The following is a 20283-nucleotide window of genomic DNA, read 5'->3' as shown; positions in this document are numbered from 1 at the left end:
GGTGGCAATCTAGTAGAAACAATGCCACCAAATATCTCTTTTTAGAGTTATTTTTAATTTTCAGGTGACTACACATGGATTAAATGTTATTTTCTGCACTTGAATAAAAACATGGAAATGTAAGCCTATCATTTGATGGCTTACTACAAGACTATTTGGGTCCATCACAAGAAAATATGAGATGATGGGGATGCTATACACTTCAACCTCTTCCCACATATTTTAAAAATTTCTACTTCTATGTTTCTATGTCCATTAAATTCAGTGTAGCTTGAAGACTGTGAATATTTGGCTTAATGATATTCATTAAAATCATTTTTAACCTTCCATTATACTCCATTGAATTTTTAAGGATATTTTGAGGGGTTGTATTTACATGAGCATTATAATCATCATCATCATCTTCACCACTACCACCAGCACCATTATCATCACTGTAGTCATCCTCATCCTCAACACATATAACAACTGAAATCTATAGTTCTTCTAAGTTGCAAAATGCCTTATTAGATTAAATCAACAACTTCTAGAATTTTGCAACACAGGTATTATTATAACAGTGAAAGGCAGTGAATCTTCTACCTTTTTTTCTTGATAGCTCTTTATAACTCCTGTTGCATAGTAAGTAGATTACCTGGGAACAACTGACATGATATTATGAAGCATTTTCACCTCCTCTTAAATCAGTTTTATCAAATTTGTTCTGACAAAAAAAGCAAAGCCCTTAAGAATTAGCCAGCAATATAGGTAAAATTTTTATGGAGATCTAAATAAGAAAAAATCCATAAACTAGACAGGATATATGCAGGGAAACAAAATGAAAGACCTTGGACATTCATGAGGCAACATAAATAAGGAGAGAGATGCCACAGGGGGAATAAAGGGAATCTGTCAGGATAAATATAGGTGTTTGAAAAAGCAAATTTAAACCTCTTTGATTTCATTAAGTTCAGCAGATATTTACTAGGAATCTACTATGTGCAAAGCACTACGATAGGGGCTGGGAATTTAAAACAAAAATAAAATATCCTTTGCCCTCATGAAGGGAATATTTTACGGAAACACCGTGTATACAAATAAATAGTTACAATGTGCTTAGTAAATACATACAATTTATTTTCCAGAGGGTTAAGAGATATTTCAGGGGGAAAAAGCAAAGCAAAATAAAACAATATAGGAATAATTACTGGAGCTTCACCATGAAGTGATCTATGGAATCCAAAGAGTTGATGAAGACAAAAGCCTTTTTAGATATTGGAGATAGTCTATAGAATGGCATGGTGACAGAATAGGAGATATGTTGTTTAGGATAAATAGTAAGGAATCTGGTTTGCCTGGAAAATTGAGGACTTGTGAGAGAGTTATTTGTTATCAACAAAAAAAGTCAAGAATTTTACATGCTAAAGAGAGAAACATGGTATATGAGGAATGTGAGGAGGTTTCTTTTATTAATATTGTATTTGCATCTATGTGCATAATATCTGAGTACATGGAAAGGTGAAAAGCAGGGAAACCAGTTGAAAAGAATTGATTTGATATGCCAAGATATCATGAGAGATTGCTTTAGAATGGGGTCTTTGGGAATGGACAGGAGATAATGGATGAAGAGATTGTTCACAGGTTGTTAAACTTTGTCTCTAGTGGCATATAGGAATGTGAAGGAGATGAAAGAGTTAAAGAGTAATCCAAGATGTTCAGTCTAGATAATGATAGAAATGTTGTTGGCAGAATAATCTATTTCAGAAAAAGATATTTATTTAGGGTTGAAGATAAGGTATTCCATTTTATCTGTGTTAAGTTTAAGAAGTCTATAGGCATTAAGGAGTTGATGTCAAATAAATGTTTGGTATTGTAAGATGAGAGCTCAGGAGATATCAGGAGAAAGATAAGGGCTCTATTTGATAGAAGATGTCAACGATATGAAAATGGAAACCCTGGGGTATAATGGGATGAGAAAAAGAAGAGGATTTCAGGACCATTATAAGTCTGGAACACATTCACAATTAAATAGAGCAGGTATGATGGTCTAGCAAAGGATGATGCTATGTATTCTGCTAGATAAAAATCCCAGAAGATCATGTTTCCTGAGCTGTGAGGTAATTCACAAACTATCTAGTCCTATTGTTTTACTTTATATCTGAGAAAACTATGACCAAGGGAGGTGGTTATTTATCTGAGGTCAAATCTCAGTGTTAGGATAACTTGGAAGAATATTGTCAAAAATGTCAGGAGAGGAGGAGTTAAACATGACAGGCAGGTAAAGAATATTGAGGACTAAAACCATGAGATCACACTTATCAATAACTATTACATTATCGGGTAGGATAATACCTACTCTTGGGATTGGAAGGAATATTACAAGTTTCTAAGAATGGTTTAGGAAGTGAGAAATTAAAGATCCAAATGCTTAGAGAGTTTTTACCCCTCTTCTCTTTTGGATTCTGAATTTTTGGATATAACTTTGGAACCATATCAGGATGTTGCTTAATGATTTAGAAGAGAAATAAAATTACAAAGATAGGATTTAGGTTATCTATGAAAGAAATAATTTGAAAAATTGACAAACCAAACAAAACTTGCAAAATGTGTCAGTTATCACCAAAGAAAGATATAGAGAAAGAATGTTTTGGAAATCAAAATTCACATTAGTTAAGAAGAATCTTTACCAACTACCTTCTAGCTAAGTGACAGTTAGATGGTGAAACTTATAGAGTGATGAGCTTAAAGCCATGAAGACTCCACTTCCTGAGTTCAAATATGATCTCAGACACTTAACCAGCTTTGGAACCCTGGACAAGGCACTGAACTCAGTTTGTCTTAGTTTTCCACCTGTCAAATGAGCTGGAGAAGAAAATGATGAAGCACTCTAGTATCTTTGCCAAGGAAACCTCAAATAATGTCACAAAGATTCAGATATAATTGAACAAAACCAAAGCAGAATCTGAAATAAGAGAAAAATGCAAAAATGCTAAAAGATAACTTGATTACCCTTATAAAAAATACCCACATAACTACCTACATAAATATATGTATATATATATATATATATGTGTGTATATATATATATATATGAAATACAGAGTTCAGAGAGAAAACTCAAGAATTATATGTCTGTGAGGAAACACATGAAAAGCAAGGATAGGTATGAGGAGAGAAGCCTTTCTAGGCACAGAGGGGGACCTGTGAGAATTCCCTGATTGATTTCAGATCCACAGGTATAAAAACAGAGAGTCACAGGGGCAGGGTTAACTGACTCTTGCTAGTGAAGCTGTGGAGTTATTTTAAAAAATAAATGGTGAACACTCTTCACCTGAAAGAAAGCAATCTTCAGCTGTTGCTCTTATGATGGTCATTATGGGCACGGAGAGGAAGATTGAAGAAACAAGTAATGAAAAGATACTTGAGGAGTTCTGATGGTATCTGAATTATATCATGACTGGCACATTCCCATTTAATTGACAGCTAATGAACAGGAAACAGAGATGTCTGGGGACATCAGAACAAGCAAATAATTTGATTGTCACATGGCTTTGTTCCTGGATCAGACTTAAAGAGAGATTTGGATATGAATAGCCTTCCATTTGATTATGTGTCTGCTTGTACATGGACTCAGATTAGAAAGCTACAATCTGATTAATTGAAGACAGATATGGGTTTATGTAATTATCTTGTAACCAGTCAGCGAACTGAGACAAAAATGCCAAACAGACTGCTGAGTCCCTCCATAAAATGAGGAATAAACTCTCCATCCTGTCAGTAGTGAATGTCTGTACTAAAGGAGCTTTGAATATACAGACAGTAAAATTGACTAAAAATGCTGCAGGAATGAATTAAATATAATTAGACATGCTAGGAAGAATAAGACTGAGGAAGGATACAATTAACTGGTGGGTTTGATTCTGTTATTTTAAATGGTATATAAACAAGACTATTAAACACCACAAGGGGAAAGAACAATAGCTCTGGGTCAGAACTGAAATATTTTCTCTGTCACATCAATGACCAGTGTGGTATGCTGGAAAGAATATCCAGTTTGAAGTTGGAGGACCTGGGTTCAAATATTGCTTCTGTTTTTATTTAGTGTCATTGTAGACAAGCAACAACATTTTCTGGAATTTATTTCCTTATTTGAAAAAGAAATGCTCATATTAGATGACCTTTAATGTCCTTTCAGTTCTAAATTCATGACCTTACTGTATATAGACTTGCATCAATGAGTTGAAGTTCTTAAAAAAAGGTGAATTGAAATGTAGCATGTAAAACCTTCACAGTAATTTTTTTAAACCCTTACCTTCTGTCTTGGAGTCAATACTGTGTATTGGCTCCAAAGCAGAAGAGTGATAAGGGCTAGGCAGTCGGGGTCAAGTGACTTGCCCAGGGTCACCCAGCTGGGAAGTGTCTGAGGCCAAATTTGAACCTAGGACCTCCCATCTCTAGGCTTGGCTCTCAATCCACTGAGCTACCCAGCTGCCCCCGTCACAGTAATTTTACATTAATAAGAGTTGAATAGAGGCATCTGTGGCTCTGTGGTTAAGAATACTAATCTCTGAGTTAAGAAGAGGCTTCAGACTCATTTATAAACTATGAGACCCCAGGCAAGTCATTTAACATCTGATTGTCTGAAAAAAGAATCCATTGGAGAAGGAAATAGCAAACTAATCCCATTTCTCTGCCCAGAAAACCCTAAATTCCCAATGGTTCTTTGGGTCATAAAGAATTGGAGGTAACTGAACATTGGAACATTGAATGAGAAGAGTCTAATGGAATATATACCTCAGAATATGATCATTGAGTCAACACATCTATATATATATATATATTTGGGGTTATTGAAATGTGATTTTTATATGAAATATAGAGTTAGGAAGATAAAACTCCTTATCTCCTCAAAGAAAATAAGATAATTTCTCTGATGGTTTATCACCATCATTATCATCCTTAAATATGCATTGAATATTCTTAATTGAACAATATTCTAAAAAAATCTTAAATGTTATCTAATTCAAATGAATTCTTTCAAGGGAATTGATTTGTCAATTATTATAAATGACTTTTTAAATTTATATGTTTCTAATTTCATGTAAAATAATTTTTAACTTCTTTTCCTCCTCTTCCTTTCTTTGAAAAGGCAAGCAATTTGATATGTATTATACATGCTCATTAAAGTAAACAGATTTTTATTTTAGCTATATGTTACAAAAGAAAACACACACCTCTTCCACTTCCATAAAAAGCAAGAAAAATAAAGAATGTAAAAACAGTATACTTTGATTAATAATCAGACTCCTTCTGTTCTTTCTCTGGATATTGAAAACGGTTTTCATCATGTCTCTCAGAATTGTCTAGGATCATCTTATTTCTGAGAATAGCCAAGTCTTTCATTATTGACCATCAAAAAGTACCATTGTGTATAATAATCTCCTGCTTCTACTTACTCTATTATGCATCAGTTAATATGTCTTTTCAAGTTTCTCTGAAGGCAGCCCATTGCTAAAAATAAATAGCTTCTAATAACTTATTAATTTCCATTTTATAAGGAAGTCAATCTTTTCATTTTGATTCTTGTAATTTGGTTTTCCTCTTTCATTTGTTTCAAATCAAATTAAACATTTGTTTGTTTATCTTATGGTTTTTGTTTATATTCAGAAAACCAACTCCTAACCTTATTAGTTCAATAGTTTATTAACTTTCACTTTAATGTATTTTTTTTTTACTTTCAGGAATTTTTTTTGTGTTTAATTTAGGATTTTGAATTTTTTCTTTCATAGTTTTTCTTCCTTCCTTCAACTTTCTTCCTTCCTTCCTTCCTTTTTTCCTACCTTCCTTCCTTCCTTCCTTCCTTCCTTCCTTCCTTCCTTCCTTCCTTCCTTCCTTCCTTCCTTCCTTCCTTCCTTCCTTCCAACCATTTTGTCTATGTATTCCCTTTCTAACTATCTTAACATTGAAAATTTTTCTTAGAAGTTACAAAATGATTTTCCAATGTAGGAATGTCAAAACTTTAACTTTCCAGATCCCTTAAATTTTCTTATCCATGTTTATCTATTTATTTTTTACTTAAAAGTCAAATTTTCTATTCAGTTCTGTATTTTTTAGGTCGGAAAAGTTTTAGTGTCCTATATTTGTTAAATATCCATATCCCCCTAAAAATGAATTCAATTTCACTGGGTAGGTTATTATTGGACCTTCTTTACTCTCTGGAATATCAAATACTATGTCCTCACCTTATTAAAAATACAAGTTGATAAATTTTGTTTTCTCCTGCCTCTGGCTCCATATTTGAGTTATTTCTTTCTGGCTACCTACAGTATTTTCTTCTAGATTTGGAGGTTGGACCCTTGCCTACAATATTACTGGGAGTTAATATTTTGAGATATATTTTAGGGTGTGATTGGTGTATCCTTACAATTTATCTCAGTTTTTCAAAATAATTTCTTGAAATAGAATACCTAGTATTCTTTAATTGTTCTTTGATGTCTCATAGGGTCATTAACTTCTACCTGCCCAATTCAAAATTTTAGGTAATTATTTAATGCAGTAAACGTATCTACTTCTTTTTCTTTTTAGCTAAATCTACTTTTCAAGGAGTCCTTTTCTTTAATAATATTCTACCTTTTAATTTCTTTTTTATTTTCTTTTTTGGCCAGTTCTACTTCATAAGGAGTCCTTTGGTTCACTGGACTCTTGTATCTCTTTTAAAATTTGGCCAAATGTTTTTAAAGTGTTATTTTCATCAGAAATTATTGTGCGTCATTCATCCAGATGTTGATTCTTTTTTCACAATTATCTTGCACCACTCTCCTTTCTTTCCCAATATTTGGGCAACTTCTTTTTGATTTTTAAGAATTTCTCTTGTACTTTTCCAGAAATTCTTGTTGAGTTTGTAACTATAAATGTTAAAATAGGAGTTTTGACAACATAAGACAGAATCTTTTAATAATTTAAATTTTAATGTGAATATAGTAGAGTTGTAAATTAGAATTATCCCTTTAAACCAGAGAAAAGAAAACTTCTAGCAGCTTTTAACAATTAACAATTTAGTTTAATTGAAAGAGACAGTAAAAGAATATAGTAAAGGAGGGAAAGAAAAAAGAAGAAATAGAGATTACTAATCTTGTACCCTATAAATATACCTAAAACTCCTAATTCTACCTCTAACTGTCTTCTGAGGACAATTTCTACTGCCTGGCACAACCGAGGCCTAATCTCACCTATTCTATAAATTATTCACTAACTCCTTAACTCCCTAAAATAATGGATAGCCACCACATCTAACATCTCCTGAAGTTGCTCATGTGAACCACTTCAAAGACCTACTGTTGGTGCCTCAGCATGATCTGACTGCTCTGCACTAGACTCAGGTCTAGACATCACCCCACTGAGATAGACCTTTCCTGTGGATCACCTAAGGTATCTGGGCATAGAAAATATTTTGACCTTGAACTTATTTTTGTTATGTTGCTCCAGAATTTGATTTAAAATATTAACATGAGGTTTTGGAAGGGGAATTTGGGAGAGCTCAGATGAGTCCTTGCCTTTATATCATCAATTTTGACTTTACCTCCCAACACATTTATTTTTATGAAGATCTTATGTTCTCTTTTGAATGATCACATTAAGCAACAGATAACCATTTGTCAGGCATCCTATAGTGGAAATCTTGTTTCCAGCAAGATTAGATGATTTTTGAGGAAACAGTCATTGAAGCAATCATGAATTTATTATTAATATTTGCAGGAACACGTTATATGCCATGCTCTGTACTTTAAACATAAACTCAGACATTATTGATTTTAAAAGGGAACTGCTACTAACTATACAAATTTACACTCTACAAAATTACATTTCATGCAACTATAATTTGGGATATGGGCAGTAATAGAAAAGTTGAATTCTTTTCAGAATGAAAGGCAGTGAAAAAAAAGAACAATCATGAATTCCATACATATCAGCTCATAATCATTTGAAAGATGATTGGAACCTAGGTAGATTTCATTTTAAATTTGCCTTTAATAATACTTTCATTTTCTTCATCAGCACAGCAACCAACTCCATTATGCATAAGCCCTCCTGTTTAACTCCGGTTTGTCTCATTAGTGTATCTAAGAAAGCCTTTTCCTCCATGTTTCTTCATGTCAAGTGAATTCAAATGGAGTTTGGAGGAATTCAGCAATCATCAATCATGCTTTCTTTCTTAATGACACCTCCCTTATTCAAGCCATAAAACTTTTGCTTGAAAACTTTTCAGTACAATTCTTCTTAAATAATTTTTGTTTATCATATACACAAGATTTTTCTTAATTGTATTTTATTACACTGTGATGTCCCATAACTCTATGGCCACAATGTCAATTTGAATTAAAAAAATGATTCAATTTGTCAATTTCCATTTTTAAGTTAAGATTAAACTGTATTCCACAAGCGCTAGTGATACAAATATAAATACTAGAGCTATCCCTACTTTCATGTTCTGCATTCTAATAATAGAGCCCACAAAGTATTTCATATTTATAACATGCAAATAAGGTGAATAAAAAATAAACATACACAGACAGTTAAATATATAGTAGTTTGTGATTTGGGTTGAATAGCTGTTGGGAAAATCAGGAAAGCTTTGCTGAGGAAAAATCTCAAAGTCATTAAAAGCACTTTGTAATTTCTACAAGATTATCCAAAAGGATCCTTTCCTCTCATTTGATTCTAGCCTGTTTCCCTTGCTAAAATGATGATGAGATTCCTGGTCAGCAAGTATTTACTTAGCAATTATTATGTGCCAAGATCTATACTAAATGTAGTGAAGATAATCACATGATCATTGATCTCAAGGAGCTTATATTTCAAATGAGGGAAAATAATATATAAAAGGAAGCTGAAAGTGGAAGGATGTAGAAAGGAGAAATTGCAAATCATGTGAATGGGATGAAGAGTCCAGAGAATTGTAGACTGGTGGGAAAAAAAGAAAAAGATGACTGACCTAGAAACCCTCCTTAAATGGAAATTTAAGGAGTAGTCTTCCATCTTCCAATCATGGCCAGAAGGCTCAGGACTACAGAGCACTTTTAAGAGTATGTGGTAGAGACCACAGTGTAAGAAGTTTGGAAAATTGTAAGTGAACTAGATTGTGAAGGTCTTCGAATGTCAAAAATAACATTTTCTCTTTCATCCTGGAGGCATATTTGAAAGAGGTTAGAAATATGAAATCAGATTTTGGTAACATATTCAATATGGGTAGAGGAGATAGTATGGAAGAGAGAATAACACCTCAATTTTGAGTTTGAACAATGAGGATGATGGTGTTGCTCTTTATAGTAGTAGTAAAAGTAAGGCAGAGAGAGTGTTTAGGGGAAAGTTGAGTTCAGTTTTAGAAATGCTGAGTTTAAAATGTCTACTGAACATCCAAAAAGGGGAAAAAATTATTACAGAAAACTAGCATGGTTTAAGAGTAACAAAAGTGTTTCACCTTTCTATTACTTTTTGACATAATTACTAAAGCAGTTGGTGAGAGGAATCATGAGTAATTGTTGCAACGTGAGAGGAAATATTCATATTCTAGTTTTATGGTAGCAGTGAGTCATGGAGTTCCTTGGGAATCTGGCCATCACTGAACCTCTTCTGTTTAACATTTGTGTCAATAATTGAGACAGAAAGGCATGGAAGGCAATTTATTTGCATATGATTGAGAGCTAGAAGGGATAGCAAACATTGCATGAGTAAATCAGGTTCAAAATGGATCTTGACAGGTGGTCATTGGACCATATTTAACAATATGAGATTCAAAAGAGATGAAAACAGAAACTTATACTTAGGTGCTTAAGTACAAAAATTTCGGGTGTGTGATTAGATAAAACATAGAAAAAAGATTTAGGTATTTTAGTAGATTGAAAGTACAATATGAGTAGGTTGTGTGATATATCAACAAAAAAACAAAGAAAAACATCTACTGCCATTGTGGATGACATTAGGATGTGGAGAGCATCCAGGATCATGGAGTTGATCATATCACTACATGTTGTAGTTTAAGATGTCATTGAATATTTTGTATTAGATTTTTGGTCACCACAGTTAAAGAACAGTGTTGATAAACCAGGAATGACCAGAGATTGACAGCCAATGTGATAAATAATATTGAGTCCATGAAATATAAAGAACAATAGAAGGAACTGGACATGTTTTACCCAGGAATTGGGATTAGGAAAAATAAATATATATGGATTTCATTTCTGATTACTTGATCATTATTGATAGAAAATGGGATATTAGCCTCTAAATCCATGGCTTCACCGCTTTCCCAACAAATATCTGTTCCACAATGAATACACATAGTGAATAGCAATGAAACCCATTTATTCAAATTATATCAAAATAAATATTAAATTAGGTATACATAGAAGAATGTATTCAAGACAATATAAAATGAAGGAGCTCTCTTATTGGGAATGAGATAATTCAACTAAACTGAGAGAGAAGTTCTTTGATCTCATCCAAACAGAAAATACCACAGTATATACAGTAGCAAGCTGGGAAGAAATGTGTGATGGTGACTGACAGTACCTCTTATATATTCTGCAACCTAAACCAGAGTTGGTCTCTTCTATCTTCTCTCTTGGAGATGGAATTCACAAACATCCAAGGAAATTCTCTGCTTGAAGAATCATGCTTGAAGAGTCTCAAAGGATACAGACCAAGAAATTCAACTCTTGCCTTTCACTAACTCTGCCCCACCTCTCATACAAAGCATGGCCTTCATTTTCACCAATAATGACCAATGAATTCCCATTCAAAAGAGCTTTGTAAAAGGGATTACATACACTTTTTAGTTTCCAGAGAGAGGAACCAGAAGCAAAATAAGGGCTAATTTAGTCAACTAAAGTTTAGTCTACTTGATTAATATAAGGTAATAACGTTTCAGAACCATATGGTCAGACATAGGAAAATATCCTCAGTGATACCTGAGAACTTCATTCTGCAGCCATTTGTTTCTTACTCAGACAGTGATTTGACCACAAATCAGCCACCAGAATTTAAATAGTTTTTAGAATAGAAATATCTTAATAAGGAAGAATAGATGATATCTTTGTTATAACAATATCTCTCCAAAGTATGTCAAATATTCTCCACAATTGTACATGAAGACCATAGGAATTTTACAGAGCATATATTTCAAAATTATACTCCACACTTTAGCCTGAATGATTCTCTTGAATTCTCTTTGCTGGAGTCTCATAATATGTCCTTTAGGTTGTCAGATAAGGCTCTTTTCTTCTTTTTTTGTAATTGTGTCTATCTCACACTCCTAGAGGAACTGTCTTCAGTTATCTAGAAACTAATCTAATATACAAAGTTTAAAATGAGAAGATATTTATGTTTCTGCTTTTTTTTCCTTTTGCCAAAGAGCTGTATATGGAGATCAACCTCAAGATCAAAGATTTGCACTTTCCCTAAGAATTTTCTCCTAAAATGTTATAAATCTCTAGTCACTCCCATCTTGAATAACTTTATTTTAACTATTTATTTTATAGAAGATCTCTAGAATATGACTGTTTTCATCATAAATTTAAATATTCATATTCATAATACCAACAAATATATTTTACATATATATGTTTCCATGAATAGCTTGCAGTATGGTTTCTTTGGAACACTGAGTTTATTAACAGATATCATTTGGAAATATCCTTAGAATTCAACATATTAATTTCCTTCTTTTGAACTGAGGCCCAGAGAGGTTTTGTGATATGTTGAATAATATTTATTACTTGAGGCAATAGGGTATAATAGAAAGGTCATTTGCTCTATATTCAGACAACCTGGACTCCTCACTTTTCCCACTAACTGTGAATGTAACATTGGATAAGTGGTTCAACCTCCATCTTCCAATCTGGAGGGATATACTGGATCCACATAGTCAAAACCATTAAATTTCAAAACATTGAGTTTTATTTTATCTTAAAAGTAATATCAAGGCACAGTTAATTCTTGAGTTATGAATAAAAGAAGTCAAAATAAAGCTTTAGATGGTTATTTTATTTTGTGTCTGGATAGTGTTGGAGAAAAAGATAAGAAATTTGTTGTCTAATGAGGCTGTTGTAATTACAGTTTGATATTTTGTACATGGTTTCTATTTTGGGCAAAAGTTTTGTTGTTCAGAGAAATGTTAATTCCCTGTAAACTAAAGTCAAATTGAAGCTATTGAATTGGTATGGCTTAAGGAATACTATTTTTACTTTTTCACAGATGGATTCTCAACCCCCACATTATCTAGGACCCACACAGAAAATGCTTTTGGGTGGGTAGATAAGAAAATTAGCTTATTCCTTAGAATATGGTACCAAGATTGCTAATTCTTTATCAGGTGAAGCTTCTGCCTAGTCTTTCTCCTCTTTCTTCTAATTTTATTAGATATGGTATTAACACATAGGTTATTATTTCATCAAATCTAATTGTTTTCCTTCTTTTTTTACAAGGCAAATACAATCAGAAAATGTTGGACAGGTTTGTTTTTTTTTATATAATAGTTGATTCTGTTTTCCTCTTCTGAAAAGATCTCCTATTTCTCTGGTACCTGCTCTTTTTTTCAAATGATTTTGCTGTCCAAATATCACATTCTCTCTCCCTCTCTGATTAGTTTATCTGGGAAACTGTCTTTGTTAATAGCCTCAAATTAGATATCTTCTCATTTTAATAAAAGGGAGGCCTCACTGACCGTGGCTCCATAGCCAATTAATTTTTATTCCTACATGAATAAAGCCATGCTTTGGGAATCTTCTGTTATTTATTCATCTTCCAATTGTTTGTAGGGAAATATCTACTTGCTACACAATGCAATGAAAGGCATAAAAAGGTTAGGGAAATGGTCAAAATGCATTTGTTAATTAAAATTAAAGATTTAAAATATAAAGTGCCCTTAGAAGTCATCTGGCCCAAAGCTGTCATTTTATAGATAAGGAAATTGAATTCATGGAAGGTGAGTCATTTATCTTATCTCACATTCATAGCAAATGGTAGAAACAGGGTTTGAGTAGAGGTCTTCTGACTATAAAATATGGGTACTTTCCATTGTATCCCATTGCTCCAAGTAAAAAATAAGTATTGAACATGCTATGAAACATCTCTGGAACTCAGATCAAAAGAAGGCATTGAATCTGGTGACTTTTAAGAACATTTCCAAAGAAGAGTTCTTTGTTTTCTGATCATGTAGATCAAAATTATAAATTTAAATATTATTTTGAACTGTCATGAAATGTTTATTTTTTTATTATATTAGTCTTTGATATAGATGTGATCTAATTTGTAGGTTTTGTAACTTGTTTGAAAGTTTTTTCTCCATTTTCTTCAGATCTATTTTTGTGATGATGATGATGATGAATGTTGTTTTGCTGATCTGAATAGTAGAAGAAAAGTAATTACATGTGTCCAACAATATTATATCTGTCTATATTAATAATTTTCCCTTATTTACATTATATACAAATATGTATATTAATATATGTATATAGAAATAAAGATAGAGATGGAGATTGATATAGATATATTCCAAATGTCTTAGTAATTTAATTTCAGCCTAAAGAGATAAAATTTGATTAATTCCATCCATGTTAAACCATGAAATAATAAAATAATATGCCCTAAGTGTATGTGTGAATACATATATAGAGAGACACATGTATGAACATGTATTCTTGAACATAAATATTTAATATTCCAAAAATATCTAATAATGTATTGATATGTAAACATTTATATTTATTAACATTTGCTTAAATTAAAATTTTCTCATTTCCTTCACATTGCTGTTTCTATCACCTTATAAATTTCATTACGTGTTTACACTCTAAAAGTGTTTAGAGTATAAAATCAAGTTTTTACTAAAATATTAATATTTATGTTTCTTTCAACATGCATATTTAGAACTATAAATGCCTGATGTGTAATGCATTTTTCAAATTTAGAACTTTTCTTTTGAGAAAGGATAACATATTTCTAAAAGTGGGTTTTCATATTTTCAAAAATATCATAATTTTCACATAAGGTCACAGAATGTGAGTAATTTTATATTCTTCCTCCTCCTTCTGATCTTTGATGATCATACCATCAAAAACTGAGCAATCAAATCAAATTGTCTTGGAACTGAATTATGGGATTCAGATGCAGTGACTATACAATGAAAGTTACTTTACAAGTCATATACAAATAAGAACACTTTTAGTGGAATTGTGGACAAGGGAATATTTCGAGACATCCAGATACCACTCCTAAAAAATCCCATTCTATCTATCCATTTCCTCTCACTCTACAACTGGCATATTGTTTAGCATTTCTGTGGTTAGAATTTTTTTTTTACTTAATTAGTTTAAAGATTGCTAGTGAGAAAATTCTCTCTAATATATTTTAGCCATTGTTTTGCAGCATATAGACTTAAAGAATTTCCTAGAAATAATGAGAGAGTTAGTGACTTTAACAGGGATGTTAAATTAATAAATATCAAATTAAGAATTTGAACTTGTTTATCCCAGTCTATATGACCATCACTCTACCAATTATAGCATATATTTTATTACTTATGGAGTTGCAGAATTTAGAACAATAGTTTGATCTTAATTCCTGACATTTTCATTTACTTCTCTGTCTCTGTCTCTCACAACTTTTGCTTTTATATCAACTATGTTTAGAAATGTCACTTTTTTTCTTACATCTAAGGGAGACAGCCCTTATAAAAACAAATAAGCAATGTGGAAATAGGTGCAACTAAAATAACCTCTTCATTGCTTTACCCCACACACACAATTTAATTTTGTCCGTCAGATACCAAGTTCCACACTTCACCAAGCAAAATGCATTTTTCATAGGATTTGTTTATTGTCAAAATCGGTTAGCAAAATGCCTAGCCATTGGGTCCAGTTATTTTCTTCTTTAACGTTTATTAACCTTTTAGTAATAATTATGTGCCTGGTCCTGAATTTTGCTTACTTCACTTTTCATCAATTCAAAATATTTTAAAATTATCTTTCTGCAATATATTCATCAATTCTAATAAATAAATAATATTATATTATGATAAAGTTCTGTCATATTTATCAGTTTTCTAATCTTTGTGAATCTATATAGATTTTTTGAGAAAATGTTTATAAAAATGGTGACATATATATACATATGTGTATGTATGTATAAATATATATATATATATATATGCCCCTTTTGCCATTGTCTTCTTTGTGATATATACTGGGACCTGTAATCTCTGTGTCACAGAGTGTGGAAATATTAGTTACTTCACATAATTCCAAATTGTTTCCCAAAATAGTTGGATTTTTTCACAGGTGTAATTTTACAAAAAGACATTTTTGTGCTTCTCTTTTCACAATCCAAATAAAATAGATTATTTCCTTCTTTTGTTGTATTTCCCAAGTTTTTTGGAATGTTTTATTATTTTAAAATTTGAGAACTGAGATGGAGATAAGGGTTTAAAGAATATAAGACAAGCAATTTGATATTGGTTATACACGTGAAGTCATGTAAAATATTTCCAAGTTATTTATGTTGAAAAAGAAAATACAAACAAAATGCAACAAGATACAAAGAATGTTTTGTTTTTCTTTAAAAGAAGTATATGATACCAATGCTGGGTTTATGCCCTAAAGAGATAATAAGGAAGAAAAACTTGTACAAAATATTTATAGCCATGCTTTTGTGGTGACAAAAAATTAGAAAAAGAGGCAATGCCCTTCGATGGGGGAATGGCTGAACAAACTGTGCAATCTGTTGGTGATGGAATAATATTATGCCAAAGGGAATAAAAAATTGGAGGAATTCCATGTGAACTGGAAAGACCTTCAGGAATTGATGCAGAGTGAAAGGAGCAGAACCAGGAGAACATTATACACAGAGACAGATACACTGTGGCACAATTGAATATAATAGACTTCTCTACTAGCAGCAATGCAATGATCTAAGACATTTTTGAGGGACTTATGAGAAACAATGCTATCCACATCCGGAGAAAGAACTGTGGTAGTAGAAACACAGAAGAAAAACAACTGCTTGATCACATGGGTTGATGGGGATATGATTAGGGATGTAGACTCTAAACAATCACTCTAATGCAAATATAAATAATATGGAAATAAGTCTTGATCAATGACACACATAAAACCCAATGGAATTGCGCATTGGCTGTGGGAGGGGGCTGGGAGAAAGGGTGAGAAAAACGAATCATGGAACCATGGAAAATTTTCTTAATCAATTAAATAATATAAAAAATGAAACATTAAAGTAGAATACTACTAACTGGGAAGAACTTGATTTCTTTTCCTAGACTTTAGAGCATGAGATGGAGTACATGCCTATCAACCATCATCCATGGTATGAGGAGTGGTTGAGAGTTTTTATTGACCATCTCCTTATTGGCTATTTACCATTTAGTGGTGTTTTAGGATGTGCAAGGAAGAGGCTGTATATTGAAATCCTGATATTCTATTTATGGATCTGTATCAGGAGGACTTCCTAGACTTTGATAACTGAGGATTATAGACCATGGATTTATTGATTATTGCTAGGCTAATAAATAAATTGATTTTCTTATTTAGAAAAAAAAAGAAGTATTTGAACATTTTTTTTTTCATCACGGGTCATTTGGAATTATCTTGGATCATTTTCCTAGTAAGCATTGCCAAAAGGGAGTTGTATGATGACAGATAAAATAATGGAGTAAGGGAAGATCAACATAATAAGGGATATTCAGCTCACTTAAATCTTCCAAACAAACAGATGGAAAATAAGGAATCTGCAAACAAAGGAAAGAAGGAAGAACATATCTTACTAGAGTAAGAAGAGAGAGTAGCCCAGTGACTAAAGCATTTGGGGAACTGCCAGAACACAGGTCATTCTGAAGTACTTCCATGTGGCCTGAGGAAAGAGAAGAGCAAGGTGCAGCCCTACACACTTCCACGTAATAAATGAAATGACAATGGGCACAGCTTAACAAGAGAAAACTACACTGCAAGCTTGGAACAATGCTCATTCTACCTCAGAGCAGAACTGAATCTCAACAGATATAATAAAGTAACAAATGGAAAAAAAATAACTAGAAAATAAGCAAAAGACAAAGAAAAAAAAAACTAATCTTAGATATTTAGTGACAGGGAAGATAAAAATATAAACCTAGAAGACAAAAATGGAAAAAAGAAAATGTGGAGGCCTAAAGAAAAATAAGAAAGAATGTCAGGCCCCCAAAATACTCTTAGAAAAAACTGGAAAAGAAGTAAAAAAAGATCAAATAATAAAATACATGTTAGAAAGATTTCACAACTTGTAAGAAAAAATCACCAAAAAGGACAACTAGTTAGCTCAGTGGACAGAGAAACAGACTTAGAGATGTGGACATTCTAGGTTAAAATCTGGACTCACAGACTTCTTAGCTGTGTGAGCCTTGGCAACTTTAACCTCAATTGCCTAGCCTTTACTGCTCTTTTGCCTTGAAACCAATACTCAGTATCAGTTCCAAGGAAGAAGGTAAGAGTTTAAAGAAATAAATGAAAAAAAAAAAAACAATAAGATATAACAAGACAATGAACATGAGACAGAGGAAGAGATTGGAAATAAGTCAGTGGGGAATTTCTTGGAAGACACAATAGAATAGGATCACTTGGACTGATGAAGTGGTTTGACTTGACAAAGAGAATTGCCTCTTTAAGAAAGAGAGCAATGAAAGAGGATATTGTGGTAGAAGGCATATGAGTAATATCAGCGAGGAAGGAAGAAAAGAGTGCTGTCAGTAAATAAACTAAATTTTATTTAAATAGGAAGCAGATTACTGTGATGGAAGTGGAAGGAGAGGGAAGCTATGGAGGTTTAAGGAGGAATACAGAAACATGGAAGAGGTAATGGAGTGAGTATAATATTGAGTTAATTATGGAGTTTTCTCACATTAAAATGTATTACTATGGATATTACATTTTTTCACATGATTTAAATATTTTCAATAATAATGCAAGGACTAAAAGGTAGTTTCATTTTGCAAAATTTTATGTTTCAACTTGTCTCAAAGTTCTGTAACTTTAAGAGCTCAGATTCATGAAACTTTATTAGTACTATATGCTATACATGACAAAGAGGGAAGAAAGACCTCCTATAAATAGGTCAGGTACATCCTCCCTTCTACATACCCCTATCCTAATGATACATTATAGCATAAAGAATTAAACCAGTGATGGCCTATCTGGAAGAATGCCAAATGGCTGGTAATCCCACATACCACTGGGCCAAATGCCCAACCATCCAAACTGCAACTACAAAGGCTATTCGTTACAGTTATATAAATGGTATATGAGCCAAAAGTACAAGTACACTAATAAGAGTATACTGAAAATGGAGTATGATTAAGGCAATGCGTTGGGATAGAAAGAATATAACATTATTGATAATAAATATATCAAGGAAAGGTAGGAAATGAATTTATCACTGATTGCATCAACATGAGTGCTTTATAATGGAAGTATTTAATCAGTTAACATTTTCTTCCTCATGGCTCTTTTTTTTTTCCTGGCAGCTTTGATATTAGATAAAACCCTATACATGGAGTAAGAAAGAAAAAGCTTCATATCCTGCCTCATGTACAGCTTAATGACCCACTTAATTTCAGTGGCCAGTGGTCTCCTCAATATAAAAATAGGATAGCAAGAGTAGAAAATTCACAGAGATGGTTAAAATCAATGGTTTACAAAATATTTCAGTAATATATAGATATTCATATATTTGAATTATTGTTAGTATAACAAAATATTTTTATAATCTTTAAGGCTTATGAAGAATTATATATATGTATATATATATATTTATATATAGTTCTAACTCAATCTTTCCATTAATCTTTGGATGTAGCTAATATTGATAGTATCCCTATATTATAGATGATGAAATGGAGCCTTAGAGTTTAGATGACATATGCAAAGTTATACTAATTTTAAATTGGAAGAAGAGAAGCTTGATTTCAGATCTTTTTTGGTATCTTCATTTTGTTTTACCATCTTTGAGAACCTTATAAGTTTGCTTTTACTCCTTAATATTTATCTTTATTACATTAACATTTGTATAGTGCCTAGCATTTAAGCACTCTGGGATTAAAAATAAATGGCTAATAGATTGAACTGAATTATATATATATATATATACATATATATATATATATATATTCTCATAAATCCCTTAAAAAAGTATCTAAATGCAAAGTACTGGCAATTTTGGCTTTAGCATACAAAATTTTATCAATTCTTGTTCTATAAGCAACCTGACTATGTGTTATCCTTTGTTTATGCTAAATGACTAACCCATTTCATTTAATATTTCTATAGTTCTCATGTGGTATAATTTTTTTTCCAAGTCTTACATTTAAATCCCAAGTGGCAATATAATAGAGTGAATTTGTAACTAGAATACATCTCTATGGCATTATTTTTTGTTGTGTTTTGTTTTTTTTTTTGTTTTCCTCCCCAGTATTTAATGCACTACCTGGATTATTGTATATCTTTATTGAATGCATGTTTATCTGAATCACTAAAATACTTTCAATAAATTGTGTAACTAAGAATAGTTATATTTGGGTAAAAAGTTAAATGTCTACCATTCCTTTCTCATGTCTTTTAATTTGGTAGATAAAATTTATAACATTTTTTTCAGAAGATAAAAATGTCAGTGTATGGTTAGTGGTGAATAATATCCATAAAATATTTGGGTTTATTATATTATAATTTATTTATCCCCAATTTACGATTGCTTTATATATGTTAATATTAACACCACAGGGCATTCATGTTGTAATTTCATAATATTTTTTATCAAAATGAAATTCTTATCAGTATAAATGGTTTAGTTCAGTAATTCATTGCATCTTTAAGTTGAATTTCTAGTTCCTTATAGAGAATATCAAAGCCTGAAATTGCAATCTGAGAGCACAAATAAGAAGTTTCCTTTAAAATGAGAGGTGTAAGAAGATGTTTACATTCTTTGTAAAAGCTGAAAAGGGTAAAACTTAAAAGTTATAGCATTGCTGGGAATCCTGCAATTTAGAAATTTAAAAGAAAACACAAGAGTTCAAAAATTCCCATAAAGCTCAGAAAATATGCAGCAGTAGCAGATATTTCCTTCTGTCACCCAGGGAAAAGAACCTTACACTGGAATAAAATGGAAAATGCATAGGCAAAAGGTAAAGAAGCCAACCACAAATAGTATCTTTGAAAATAATGAAAATGAGATTTCAAATTGAGAAGAAAGTGAAATTAAAGCATTCACTTC

This window comes from Monodelphis domestica, chromosome 1 (genome assembly GCF_027887165.1).
Source record: "Monodelphis domestica isolate mMonDom1 chromosome 1, mMonDom1.pri, whole genome shotgun sequence".
In the NCBI taxonomy this organism is placed as follows: domain Eukaryota; kingdom Metazoa; phylum Chordata; class Mammalia; order Didelphimorphia; family Didelphidae; genus Monodelphis; species Monodelphis domestica.
This window is presented reverse-complemented; position numbering follows the sequence as displayed.